The 13862-nt window shown below is 42.3% G+C and overlaps 1 protein-coding gene and 1 pseudogene across 3 annotated transcripts in view; one reads left to right on the plus strand and one right to left on the minus strand.

Moving 5' to 3' along the window:
* PKIG (cAMP-dependent protein kinase inhibitor gamma) overlaps positions 1 to 13862 on the minus strand; it is a 102335-nt gene that overhangs the window by 40933 nt on the left and 47540 nt on the right. The gene's annotated exons all lie outside the window — the stretch shown is intronic.
* The window catches only part of LOC133104136 (bromodomain-containing protein 7-like), a 60385-nt pseudogene continuing 47663 nt past the window's right edge, over positions 1141 to 13862 (plus strand).

A 13862-nucleotide genomic window follows, 5' to 3' on the forward strand; every position in this document is an offset into this window, starting at 1 on the left:
GAGGCATATTTATTTCTGGACGGATCTTATTCTGCTGCTAGAATTTGAGCTTCTTAAGCAAAAGCTCTGTGTCTAATTTATGAGCATTCTGTACATATTATGAGACATTTATTAAAATAAGGAAATCCAAAAGTAACAAAAACTTGTACTGAATGTTTATCACATGCCAGATAATGTTCTAACTGCTCTATATAAATTACCTCATTTAATCTCGACAAGGATCCTATGAGGTAGGTATATTTATTATTTCCACTTGACACAAGAGGAAATTCCAGACACAGATCACCTGAGTAACTTGTTCTGCTGGTAACTGATGGCCATCTGTTGAAAGGAGTATGTGAATGAATAAATTCTGGCCACCACTACCCACCCTCTAGTCCAAACACCTGCTGTAAAATACAATTAACTTTTCACCCTACCAAAGTCGAGTTTCAGCTGTCATGCCATTTCAAAGGCACTTATTCCTTATGCCACATTGCTGGAAGGTCCCCATTTTTTCCAGACGAAACTAATTGAGAAACATATGGACTGAGACTTAATAAATCAAAGTAGATTTTGTTTTCTTTCCAATTAGAATCATACTTGCTTATTGTAAAAAATAGGAAAATAGAAAAGAGCAGAAAAAAAGGGAGGAAGGTCTTCCATCATTCTACCATCAGAAACAGCCTGTTAACCTCCTGGGGTATGGACCCATCAAGAACCGCACCTACACTCAAAACAATGCTTGAATTCAGAAACTTAAGTCATTTGGGGGTGGGGGAGGAGTCAACCCCACAAAAGACGACAAATGTTTGATACATTTTTTTGGTTTTGGAGTACATCTGGCTGCCTTCTCTACAGGGTTTGATGTTCTGAGGCTCCACCTCCTGGTCCCCCTGGGCTGCTGCTGATGCTGTGTGCCAGCTGCAAAGCAGGCAGGGGAAGGGAAGTCTGGTCCCTGTGAGAATGCACCTTGAAAATGGGGAGGTTTGCAGGGTACCACACTGTCCCTCCCCTGCCTTTTTTCAGCCTTCTTAATACCTGCTTCCCACCAGCAAGAGATAGGTTTCAGATTGGGGCAGTTATGGGAGAGATGGAGCTCCACGCTTGAGTTAATTTTAAACAATCTTAAACTTGTTGATCTTTACAGCTGAAAAGAGCATGGGTCTCCTCATTTTTGAGAAGGGGAATGCCAGGCCCCAGAAGGCAGGGGATTTCCTGCGGCTGCACAGCCTGGTGCTCGAACAGTAGGAAGCCCTTATATTGGTTTGAGGCTCTCTCTCTGACCCTGCACTTGAACCACACATCTGATTGGCCCCACCCTCTTGTTTTGGGTAACTCCTCCTCAGCCATCAGATCCCAGATGAAACGTCACTTCCTTCTGGAGGCCTTCCCTCTGAGCCAAGTGAGCTCCCCCAGGTGTATGGGTCCCACGGCACCCTCCATTTCTCCTCTCATAACCCTTAACATACGTTATTTTAAGTACATGTTATATGTCCTGTAGGCTCCACAAGGTCGACAACATGTCTCCCTCGTTCACTGATACAGAATAGGAAATTCAACAAATATTTTCTAAACACACACACATACCCCGGATAGTCCAGGCTTGAGTTAAAGCAACTGTTTTATGCTTTAAAAAAAAGTATCATGTCTTCTAAACTTCAAATCGGGATTTCCCTCTTGTTGGGTAGGATCATTAGAGAACAAAAGATTTCATTCCAAATAATTTCTAAAAGACAGAAAACAGTTCATAGACGCATGATGACAGATAGAAGACAAAGTCTAGAGCACAGAGGCAGGAAAGCACCCCTGGAAATGTGGAAGCCCAGGGAGGCTCTGGGCCTGGGGACGGCAAGCATCAAGAGGATTTAGGAAGAGGGCTGAAAATTAGGGGACCCACTGAAGGTCCTGTGTCACTCAGCTGCCCACAACACACTCGCAGCACACAGAGGGTCAGGAAGCTCTGCAGAACCCCAGGCAAACCCCAGGCCTCGCTCCTAAAAGGAGGCTTTTATTATTGATTACCAATGGCAAAAAGAAAAAACTATCATAGGGCATCTGAGGAAAACCAACAGCATGACAGAGACTGAAATAAAGAGAAAATAGACTCCATCATGGGAAAAAAGATTCAGGCAAATGAAAAGCTTTACAGAAAAATTCTTACATCTTCAGAGAGATTCTGAAGATACTGTGTCCATAAAGCATAAAATAAGCTGACAAAACTGGGCTCTTAGAAATTAACAATATGAATACTGAAATTAACAATTCAGGAGGACTGGAAAATATGAAAAGGAAATCTTTCAAAATATAGGGAAAAAATATTCAAAGGATACAAAAGGATCTTGATATAGAACAACAATCCAGGAAGTTCAATGTCAGACTAAATAGGAATTCCATAAAAAGAACAGAATAGAAAGGAAAGGAAAGTACAACAGGAAGTTATCTAAGAAATCAAGAGGAAAATTTCCCAGAGCCGAAGGAAGACTGCATCTTCGAACTGCAAAGCTTAAAATGCACAGAGAGTATGAGAAAAGACCACACCTAGACATAGTGTCCTGACCTTTCAGAATTCATAAGGAAAAAATGCTACAAGTTTCTAGAGAGACAGATTATTTCAAGAGAAAAGAATCAGACTGGTATCAGACCTCTTGCCAGCAATGCTGGGTGCCTGAAGGAGCAATGCTTTCCAAGGGAAAAGTTCTAAAAGAAAATGATTTGGGGCCCAGAATTTATACTCAGAAAGGCAATATAAAGACATTTTCAGAACTGCAAGGACTTAGAACAATTTATCACTCATGTACTGTTTTCTCAGTAAACTTCTGGAGGAGAAGTTTACCTAAACAAGGGTTTAAACTAAAAAGTAAGATTTAAAAATAAATTTTTTTGTAATTAATTTATTTTTATTATTAATTTATTTATTTTTGGCTGCGTTGGATCTTCGTTGCTGTGTGCGGGCTTTCTCTAGTTGCGGCGAGTGGGGCTACTCTTCATTGCGGTGCGCGGGCTTCTCATTGCGGTGGCTTCTCTTGTTGCAGAGCACGGGCTCTAGGTGTGCGGGCTTCAGTAGTTGTGGCTCACGGGCTCTAGAGTGCAGGCTCAGTAGTTGTGGCGCACGGGCTTAGTTGCTCTGCGGCATGTGGGATCTTCCTGGACCAGGGCTCGGACCCCTGTCCCCTGCATTGGCAGGTAGATTCTCAACCACTGCGCCACCAGGGAAGTCCCAAAAAGTAAGATTTTGCAAAGCAAGGATCTAATAATAGAAGTGAAAGGCACAGGGGGAGGAGGGGGAGGGGAGGGGGAGGGAAGGGGGAGGGGGAGGGAAGGGGGAGGGGGAGGGAAGGGAGAGGGGGAGGGAAGGGAGAGGGGGAGGGGGAGGGGAGGGGGAGGGGAGGGGAGGGGGAGGGGGGGGGAGGGGGAGGGGGAGGGGGAGGGGGAGGGGGAGGGGGAGGGGGAGGGGGAGGGGGAGGGGGAGGGGGAGGGGGAGAAGAAGAAGAAGGTAGCTTTGGGACCTGGCTGACTCGAGAGCCTATGGAGCGTCAGTCTGATTCAAGCTGAAGGGTGGAAGCTCCAGGAAAATAGGACGGGACTCTGACAAGGCTGCCAAAAACTGTACTGAAAGTCTACGGGAAAGATTCAGCACGACAGAACAAGGAAAACTGAGCATCTTAAAGCAGAAGCTATTGTTAATCCAGGAAAACCGTCAGACAGAAAGGAAAAATAATTAGAATGTTACTGGCTCAGCGGTAAATAATATTTACAGTGCCGTAACACTGAAAAACAGCGAATACGAATTTAACCAAAAAACTGTGATGCTGGGAGAAAAAGGTAAGAGAGAAAAGAGTGAGCGGGGCTGTGGTGTTTATAACAAGGCTAAGGCCTCATGTGCCATCCTAGGAGGTCAACAGGCAATGTTTAAAACTGATGAATAAAGAGCGGTACGGTTCTGTGTGGTCCTTGTTTGGATCTCATTTGAAAAATAAATATTTTGAGTTAATTGGAGACCTTTGCTAGTAATAAGGGATTATTAATTATTTCATTGTGTAATAATGGGAGTGTAGTTATGTTTTTAAAAAAAGGAGTTATTCTCTTAGAGATACATGCTGAAGTAATTATTGGTGAAATGTTGTCTAGAATTTATCCCCAAATTATCTATGAGCAGGGGGAAAATGGCCACAAGCACAGATGAAACAAGTTTGGTCACGATTCTTGAAGCTGGGTAATGGGTGGTACATGACGATCTGTTATACTATTCTCTCTAGTACTGTATGTTTGAAAATTTCCATAATAAAAATTTTTTAAAGACAGAGATGGCTGCATAAGCATATTACTTAGATATATGGAGAGAGAAACACTAGAACAAAAACCTAACAGGATCAAAAGTGGATGCTCTTGGGAGCAGGACAGGAGGGCAGGGAAAATGGGGTGGAGGCAGGGGACAGCTGTTTTCTAGTGTCAGTTTATAATGATATTTGACCTTAAAAGAACAAAGCAAACCTATGCGCATGTGCCGTTTTGACAAAAACAAGTTTAATTTTAAACAAGTAATAGAGGTAATATTACTTAGAGAAATGGAGATAACCACCAGAAGAGCTAAAAGCAGAAAAATTAAATGGTTGCCTCAGGTAAGGGGGTAAGCAGCAGACTGGTGCCTTTCTGGACTCGTAGATTTTTTTTTTTTCTTAATGATTTCATGATTACTTTGATTTTTAAAAATGTTATCTGTTTTTATCAGTTATTGCCATGAGCGTTTAGCAGGGCCTTTTGGTCATCCTGACATCTACAAAATGAAGCTGTTTCTCCAGGTGAAGAATCCTAAACCGCCCAGAGTGAGTATCTCCACATGAAATGTAGCAATAACTATTATTGCCGTTTATCTATTATCTACCATCTGCCAGAGCTTTACATATGTTATTTCTAATCTTCACAACACTCCTGCAAGGCAGGTATTGACATTTCCATTTTACAGATAAAAAGACGAAGGCTGAGAGGCATTGGCTCATCGGCTTGAGGCCACAGAGTACAGAAGGCCAGGCTTGGGAGACCCTTTCCACTTTCCCACCTCTCCTTTACAGTCTACTGTTCGGTACAGTCCAGAAAGTACTGTTACATCCATTTTCTCTTCAACTCCACGAAACAGGATTATCCTCACTTGACAGATGAAGAAACTAAAGGTAAGAAAAGTTGGGTAACTTGCCCAAGAATCCAGGTTTCCTGACCCTTATCCTTTACTTGCTACCATCCCTGTCCTCTGTCCTCTCAATAGCTAAATGTCAAGATCTTCATAGCCTCCACATGGGCATTTGACATGATGAATGCAGCTGAAGCAGGAATTTTCAGAGAAAGAGACTTATTTTTTCCAAGGGAAATATAGTAATAAACTGTGGAATGTCCTCAGTTGCTGTAATGTCAGCATTTTGCTCAAGTCCTCAATGGGGCTTTTGAAACGTCAGTGGCCTGCCTGCCTGGCATACGGCAGGGCAGCTCCTGGCACAGGGCAGCTGCTGGCATGGCCGTTCCGATCACCGTGCTGCTCTTCTTGGCTCCACAAGAAAGGAACGAGTCGTGTGTGCTTCTGCCCTGAAAAGAGAATGTCTGTGTCTCCTAAATCGACTTCAGTCAATGGCCAGGTGGCCCCACGGCTTTTTAGAGCTGCCAGGGATCTTAGGTCTGGGCTCCTCTAGAGCAGAGGCAGGTCTGTAAAGCTGTTGGATGGGCTGGGTCGGGGTGGGAGCCGAAGGTGGGGAACGGAAGGGCCTGAGGATGTGGCCCCCAGTCATCTCAAGCCCTGGGGACCGGGGTCGCTGACAGCAGCCTAAGAGTAGGTCGCAAGCATGTGGTGTGAGATGCTGCTCCCCGGGCTGCTCTGGCATCTGAACAATGGCTAAGCTTCCAAGGGGGAAGAAGCTGTTTACTTGAGTTCAAACTATTTATAGCACCAGCAATCTGCACATATTTGGATGACAAATTTCTGGGCTTCAAGTGAGCGGTGCTTTGCTCCTGGACAATTTCACCAAACACATTCCCTCCCCACGCCACCCCCAGACCCCCCTCGCTAACACATGTTGCCCTCAGGATGTTTTATTTAAGTTGCTGAGTTTAAAAAGATTATAAAAAGAAATTACATTTTAAGAACTAGTGACTTATAATCCATGAGTTTAAGCTACACAATATTATTTTCTTTAAGGCTTGAATCAGGTATTAAATTCTAATACATGTGTATGCTATAAACAAATACAAGTGAAATAAAAACAGTACCTGAATGAGGTCTGTAATTTAACATGTGCTATATCACTTACTGTTGCTACACTAAGCTCAAGACCTACAAAGAGAATGTTTCTTATAACACAGGTTACATAGCATGATAAAAGGCTTCACAGAACAGATCCACAAACAATATGTAATCATATAGGCATTCCAAACAAACAAAAGAGGTCTTATTACCCACCGATTCTGGGGCAGAAGCAGTTGTAGGGTCCAGAGCTCAAGGCCCCCTCCCCTGACCGCATGCCATAGAGGAGAGGGTTTGACTATAACAGAAAGATGTGCAGAGGCCTCTGCATAGTTTTAACTTACAGAAGGTATTATACCCTTGCCAACAAATTCATCTGGAAAAACCAGCTTATCTCTAAAAGCTGCCTTGTTTTTATAGCAAAAGCAATGCTTGATCAGCCATCTCCTATGAGCCAGGCACTGTCTAATTCCCAAGGGGAAAAGTGGCGGTTAATCAACATGTAAATATATCGGCTAAAACATTGGTGGCTTCCAGTCCTATCACACAATGCAGGCAGGAAGTAGCACAGAGAAAAAGGGCAGGAAGTGAGAAGAGAGCTTCACAGGATAAGAGGTGATGCTGGACAATTAATTTAGGGAGAAGGAACAGAAGGGATTCCTCAAAGGGACTAACTTGTTTTCTTATCTTTTCCCCCTGCCTACGAAGCTCATTAGAAGACCGACAGAAAGGTCTCTAGGATAATCTTTTGCTTAACTCCGCTTTTTAAGATCAGGAGAAGAGTACTGGTGAGGGTGGAGGAATGAAACATGTCTATACACAGAGGGAATGTAAATTATTTTAGAATTTTTTTGCAGGCCAATTTGTCAGTATTTGGTCAATATATGACCCACAATTTAAAAAAAAATTTTTTAATTGAAGTATAGTTGATTTACAATGTTGTGTTAATTACTGCTGTACAGCAAAATGATTCAGTTACACACACATATATATATATTAATACATGCTTTTTTTAAAAATATTCTTTTCCATTATGGTTTATCACAGGATAGTGAATGTAGTTCTCTGTGCCATATAGCAGGACCTTGTTGTTTATCCATCCTATATGAAAAAGCTTACAGCTGCTCACCCCAACCTCCCACTCCATCCCTCCTCCCCTAACCCCCTCCCCCTTGGCAAACCACCAGTCTGTTCTTTATGTCTGTGACTCTGTTTCTGTTTCATAGATAGTTCATTTGTATGACCCCAAATTTTAATGCATGTAATTTTGATCCCAAGATTCTACTCAGAGGAATTTAAAGACTATCCTCCTCATTCAGACCTTATCTAAAATGTCACTTCTTGAGGACTTCCCCAACCAACCTAAGGAAACGCCCACCTACCTATCATATCACCTTCTTTTTTTTTAAGAGATTTATTCCAGACTTTTATTTCTTAATTTCTTTTGAGACAGGTCTTCCATTGAAATCACTTCCAAAAACCCAGATTTATAGAATTTCCATTACATGATGCTATCTTTTATTTTTAATTTAATTTAATTTTATTTATTTATTTTTGTCTGTGTTGGGTCTTCGCTTCTGTGCGAGGGCCCTCTCTAGTTGCGGCAAGCGGGGGCCACTCCTCATCGCGGTGCACGGGACTTACACTATCGCGGCCTCTCTTGTTGCGGAGAACAGGCTCCAGACGCGCAGGCTCGGCAATTGTGGCTCACGGGCCCAGTTGCTCCGCGGCATGTGGGATCCTCCCAGACCAGGGCTCGAACCCGTGTCCCCTGCATTAGCAGGCAGATTCTCAACCACTGCGCCACCAGGGAAGCCCCATATCACCTTCTTTTAACTGTCTGCACAGCACTGTCCTTTTTCCTGTTCATTAATTTGTTTACTGCCAGCCTTTCATTGTTCCCTCCCCTACTCCCACATTAAAATGCCAGCTTTGTAAGAGCAGGGACCAGTCTGTCTAATATACTGCTCTTCCTATGTGTTGGATACTAGCCAGGGACATTCCATGCATCATCTCATTCAATCCTCACAGCCAGAGGTTTCTGTTATCAGCCTCACTTAACATAAGAACAAATTGAGGGACTTTCTCGGTGGTCCAGTGGTTAAGAATCCGCCTTCCAATGCAGGGGACTCGGGTTTGATCCCTGGTCGGGGAACTAAGATCCTACATGCCGCGGGGCAACTAAGCCAGCATGACGCAACTACTGAGCCTGTGCACTCTGGAGCCCACGAACTCTGGAGTCCACAAACCACAACTAGAGAGAAGCCCGCACGCCACAACTAGAGAAGCCCATGAGCCACAATGAAGAGCCAGCGTGCCACAACAAAAGATCCCGTGTGCCGCAACTAAGACCTGACACAGCCAAATATAAAAAAAAAAAAAAAAGAACAAACTGAGGCACAGGTTAAGTCTAGTGAGTGGCCAGCAAGTCACAGTGGGAATGTGAACACTGGTGTGCCTGACTGCAAAGCTCTAAACTGTCTTTCTCCAAATGAACCAAAGTTTCAATGTGCATAATTTCTGACCAAACGATTCCAGTTTTGGAAATTTATCATGTGGAGATAATCATACAAAAACACATAGTTAGATGTGTCTTTATTTATTACAGATTGCTTATGGTAGCAAAAATTAGAAATAAGTTTAGGCAAGTCACCAGTTAGCTATAAGCCTCAAGTTTGCTTTTTGGTAAACGGGCCCCATCTCAGAGACACTGTGAGGATTTAATGAGCCAATGCACAGTACCTGGCTCCTAATCACTGTTTTGTTGTTGTTATTACATGCATTTAAATCTCTAAAAGGATATACAATATACCAAAGTGTATATTATAATAGAGGCTGTCTCTGGACAGCAGGATTACAGATTTCATTAACTAAATGGTATACTTCCGCATTGTTCTAATTTTTATAAAATGCATATTAGTGTTATACTCTTCAAAAATAAATATATTACTATCTTCTTAAAAGAAGATGGAGATGGGACTTCCCTGGTGGCACAGTGGTTAGGAATCTGCCTGCCAATGCAGGGGACACGGGTTCGAGCCCTGGTCCGGGAAGATCCCACATGCCGCGGAGCAACTAAGCCCGTGCGCCACAACTACTGAGCCCGCGTGCCTAGAGCCCGTGCTCGGCAAAAAGAGAAGCCACCGCAATGAGAAGCCCCCACTCGCCACAACTAGAGAAAGCCCGTGCGCAGCAATGAAGACCCAACGTAGCCAAAAAATAAATTTATAAAAATAAAAAAAAAAGAAGATGGAGAAAGTAAAGTTGGAGGAACTTAAACAGAGGAAGAAACTCAGTTTATGGGACAGAAAGGGAAACTAATTTAGTAGATTTGAAAATAAAAATGTTCCTGCTCTTTTGTTCTATGTAAGAACAAGATCTTCAGTGTGCTTATAGGTCCTGTCTCATTGCAAGGGCCTACATTCACAGTGACGTGAAAGATGATCCTTAATAGGAGTACAGACCTACAGAATTGATTAAGATGGCCTCAGGAAATTTGAGAAGATGTTGAAATATATATATATAAAGAAAAAAAGTCTTTATAACCACACCTGCCTTCTAAAGAGAAAGACTCCTTTCAAATGGAAGGCCCTTTGGCTGCTGATCATCTTTTTGGGTTCAGCCATGCAAAAAAATAACAAATAAAAGCTGAAGGCTGCCAAGTAGCTCTGCACAGCAATGAAAGGTGAACTGGAATTCTAAGGGAAGTCTGTGAGGAACAGAAGGAGGAGGAGCCAGGAAGATGGCGGAGGTCTGGATTTTCTGCCATGTGACCCCTTTCCGGGACTCTCAGATCGTTAGCAAAGATGGTAACACTTAAAAATGCTCTTTGTGGGTGTATTCTTTGCTCTTGATGGTATCCAGGAAGGGACTGAGTTTCAGTTATGAGCTGACAGGTTGAGAAACAGAAAGAGGAGGCAGAGATAACCAGGAGAACATAAGCCACACCTTCACGCCTAAGGCATCTACACAATCTTGGGGAAACTTTGGACCTCTACAGGGCATGAAACAAGGGGTCACGCTAATCTGATCTAGATCTTAAAGTGCTAACACACCCAGGTTATACATGGCTTATTTATCAAGTGAGATCAATGTACAAATTGATATGTGTGTGTGCAGGAAAATAAGTAGGGTAGAGTATGCCACAGAGTTGAAAAGCTTTCCACAGTTTCCTACTTATTTTTGGTCACATACTCCTTTGAGAATGCGATGAAAGCTAAGATACTGCTCTTCAGAAAATGCCTGTCTTCAAATGAATCTGATTTCAAGGGGTTTTTGGGAACCCCTGAAGGCCCTCTCTGGATCCACGACAGGTCCACAGACCAAGTTCAAGGATTCTTGCTTTAGGGAAACCACAACAATGTTGATGGACATTGCTTGTTGTTGACAATGGGGATCACAAGCCACCTTGCAGTTTGCAGAAGGCATAAGAACACTGCCAACATTCATTCATTTATAAACATTTGTTGGAGACCTAATACCCCAGGCCCTGAAGGTATAAAGATAAATGCAACGTGATCCCTGTACTCACTGAATTATGGTCAACTGAGGGGAGGAAACAAGAAAACAGACCACTATGATAGGGCGGGGTGAGGCAGACGGTAGGTACATTTCAGACTAACCTAGCCCCCTCGACTTCCTTTTTGGCTCCAGGATTCACTAATTACAAATGAAACAACAGGTGAGAATGACTGACATGAATACTGAGGACAAGCAGAGGAAAGCAGCGCAGGGCCAGGACACTGGGGCCATTTAAATGGCCAGCTGGCTCTTCTGTGGACTTGGAATTTCCCTCTGCGTCTGTATAAAAATACACTGCCCCCCTCCCCCCGCCCGCCAACTCAAGAGCTCTTTTCCTTAATAAACAGTAACCATGGATTTTTTTTTTCAGTGTTACTTTAAGAAAAAGGAATTAACAAATTCAAAGATTCTTCCGAAAAAGTCATCTATGCTAAGAGAAGCCTAGGTCCACATTGCTGGTTTGCTTTGCTAGATCAGCAAATATTTCTTGGGCTCTGAAATAATAATAATAATGCCTGATATTTGCATTACATGGGTACTTTCACACAGACTGTCTCATTTTTTCTACAAAACATCTTGTCACAGGTTATTCCCATTTAATAGAAGAAGAAATGGAGGCAAAGAAGGGCAGAGTGACTTGCCTACGGTCATTTATAGTTTTTAAGTTCTGCAGCCAAAATCAGAATACAGACCTACCTACCTTTTCCTCAACTCAGGGAAAATGACAGTAATGACAGAAACAGGAAGGTCAGGAGAGGCAGCAGCCTTGAGGGATAGAGAGTAGAGCGAATATGTTACTGTGGCACCTTTTAAGTATGGCTGTTGAAATCAGATGCACTTGAGGGAAAATCCTGGCTCCCTCACCTACTTACTAGCTGTGTGACCTCAGGCAAATCACTTAACCTCTCTGAATTCTGGTATCTCATTTGTAAAACAAAGAAAATAATAGTGTCTATCTCATCTGAATATAAAGAGGTGAAAGGAAGAACAGGAGGTAGAGTGATGTGGAGGCGTGATAATTTCTTCATCTTTCACAGAAGGAAATTAAAGGATACAGAATGAGTGGATTAGGACACTGGCCATTTCAGCCAATAAGATGGACCAAATATCCTGAAACCTTCCTCCCAAACACCTCAAATGATGGGTGCCATCACCCTAGCAAATATGTCAAATGCATGGCTGAGCTTAAAAGTGAGCATGGGAAGTTTTCTGAGGCCAAATAAGAAGCATAAATCCAGCGAGACAAGCAAGCACCAGAGCCTTAAAGACATCTGCAATTCTAATAATACAGTGCTACTTATCAAAGTTAGCTGTCTAAAAAGACAAATGAAGAAAAATACAGATGTATGTGTATATATCTTATTGAGAATTTTAGAGGTAACCCCGCAATTACTAAAAACCATTAGAGTAAAAAACAAGTGGCTTTCAGGAGAAAGCCTGGGTAAGTGGGGAGGGAGGTTTTTAAACTGTTTTCCTTGTATCTTTCTGTCCCTTCTGGGTATTTATTTTTGTGTACATGTATTACTTTTATATTTTTGTTAAACTGGCAAAGGAAGGAAGGTTGGTGGAATTCTGCCATTAGCAACCATAATAAATAATGTTATAAATAACATAAATATAAATTTCAGAAGAAAAAAAATCGAATCCTATGATGACAGGAATAGGTATTCTGCTTTAAATGTGCCTTATCAAAGATTTCTTTTTAATGATAATACCCAGTGTTGTGGAGCTATGGGAACACGTATCAATAGGTAAGGATGGAAACTTTCGTAAAAGGTAATTTGACAACACATACTGAAATCCTTAAAATTGTACGTGCACAGGGTGGGGTTGGGGGGTGGACATGGAAACTCTGTACTTTCTGCTCAATTTTGCTTGAACCGAAAGCTGGTCTAAAAAATAAAGTTTACTAATTTAAAAAAAATGTACATGCCCTTTGACCTGGTGGTCATTTCATTTCTAAGAATTTATCTTCGAGGACTTCCCTGGTGGCGCAGTGGTTAAGAATCCGCCTGCCAATGCAGGGGACACGGGTTCAAGCCCTGGTCCGGGAAGATCCCATATGCCGCGGAGCAACTAAGCCCGTGTGCCACAACTACTGAGCCTGAGTTCTACAGCCTGCGAGCCACAACTACTGAGCCCGTATCCTGTGACTACTGAAGCCCGCACACCTAGAGCCCCTGCCCTGCAACAAGAGAAGCCACTGCAATGAGAAGCCCGCACACCGCAATGAAGAGTAGCCCCTGTTCGCTGCAACTAAAGAAAGCCCGCGCGCAGCAACGAAGACCCAACGCAGCCAAAAATAATTTAAAAAAATAAATTTAAAAAAAAGAGAATTTATCTTTGTGAAGGCATTATGGATGTGTGCAAAGACTTGAATCAAGGTTGTTTGCTTCAGCACTGCTTAGTACAGTGAAAAACTGAAAACAACCCTAACAGTCCACAATTAGGGAGTAGCTAAATAAACTTTGGTACATCTATAGAATGTTGTATAGAATATGCTATAGAATGGAATATTATGCAGTGATAAGTGATGCTATAGAAGCATATCTAATAAAACATGAAAAAAAGTCTCATTTTAATGTTAAGGTGTATATATAGTAGGGCCTCATGTTTGTAAAAGGGAAAACAGTATTTTGCATAAAAAATGGATGAAACTATTAGTAACACTGCAGGTAATTTTTATTTTCTTCTTTCAGTTTATTGGCATTTAAAATTTTCTCTGCCATGCATTATTTTTGTAATAAAAATATAGTATTATTTCTATAAAAAGAAAAAAATGTATAAAGTTATTTTTAAGTTCCTTAGACAATACATACCAACCGCTACAAATATACATACACTGTGACTGTAAGTGAAAGAGATATTTATAGTTATTTATAACAGTGAAAAAATGGAAACAGTCAAAATATCAAACACACTGGCCACTAAAAATAATGGAGAGAGACATGAGGCACGCTCTGTCAGGGCCCTTCTCCTGCCCTCTACCCCCCTGGCCTGGCCCAGAAGGTGAGTTGCCAACCTGGACGTGGCACAGGGGGTGGGCACTGGGGTCGCTCCCACATGTGGAAGATGCACAAGAAACACAAGCCAGACCAAGACCTGTAGAAGGAATAGAGAGAGGAGCACTGAA

Source organism: Eubalaena glacialis, chromosome 13 (assembly GCF_028564815.1).
Source record: "Eubalaena glacialis isolate mEubGla1 chromosome 13, mEubGla1.1.hap2.+ XY, whole genome shotgun sequence".
NCBI classification, from domain to species: domain Eukaryota; kingdom Metazoa; phylum Chordata; class Mammalia; order Artiodactyla; family Balaenidae; genus Eubalaena; species Eubalaena glacialis.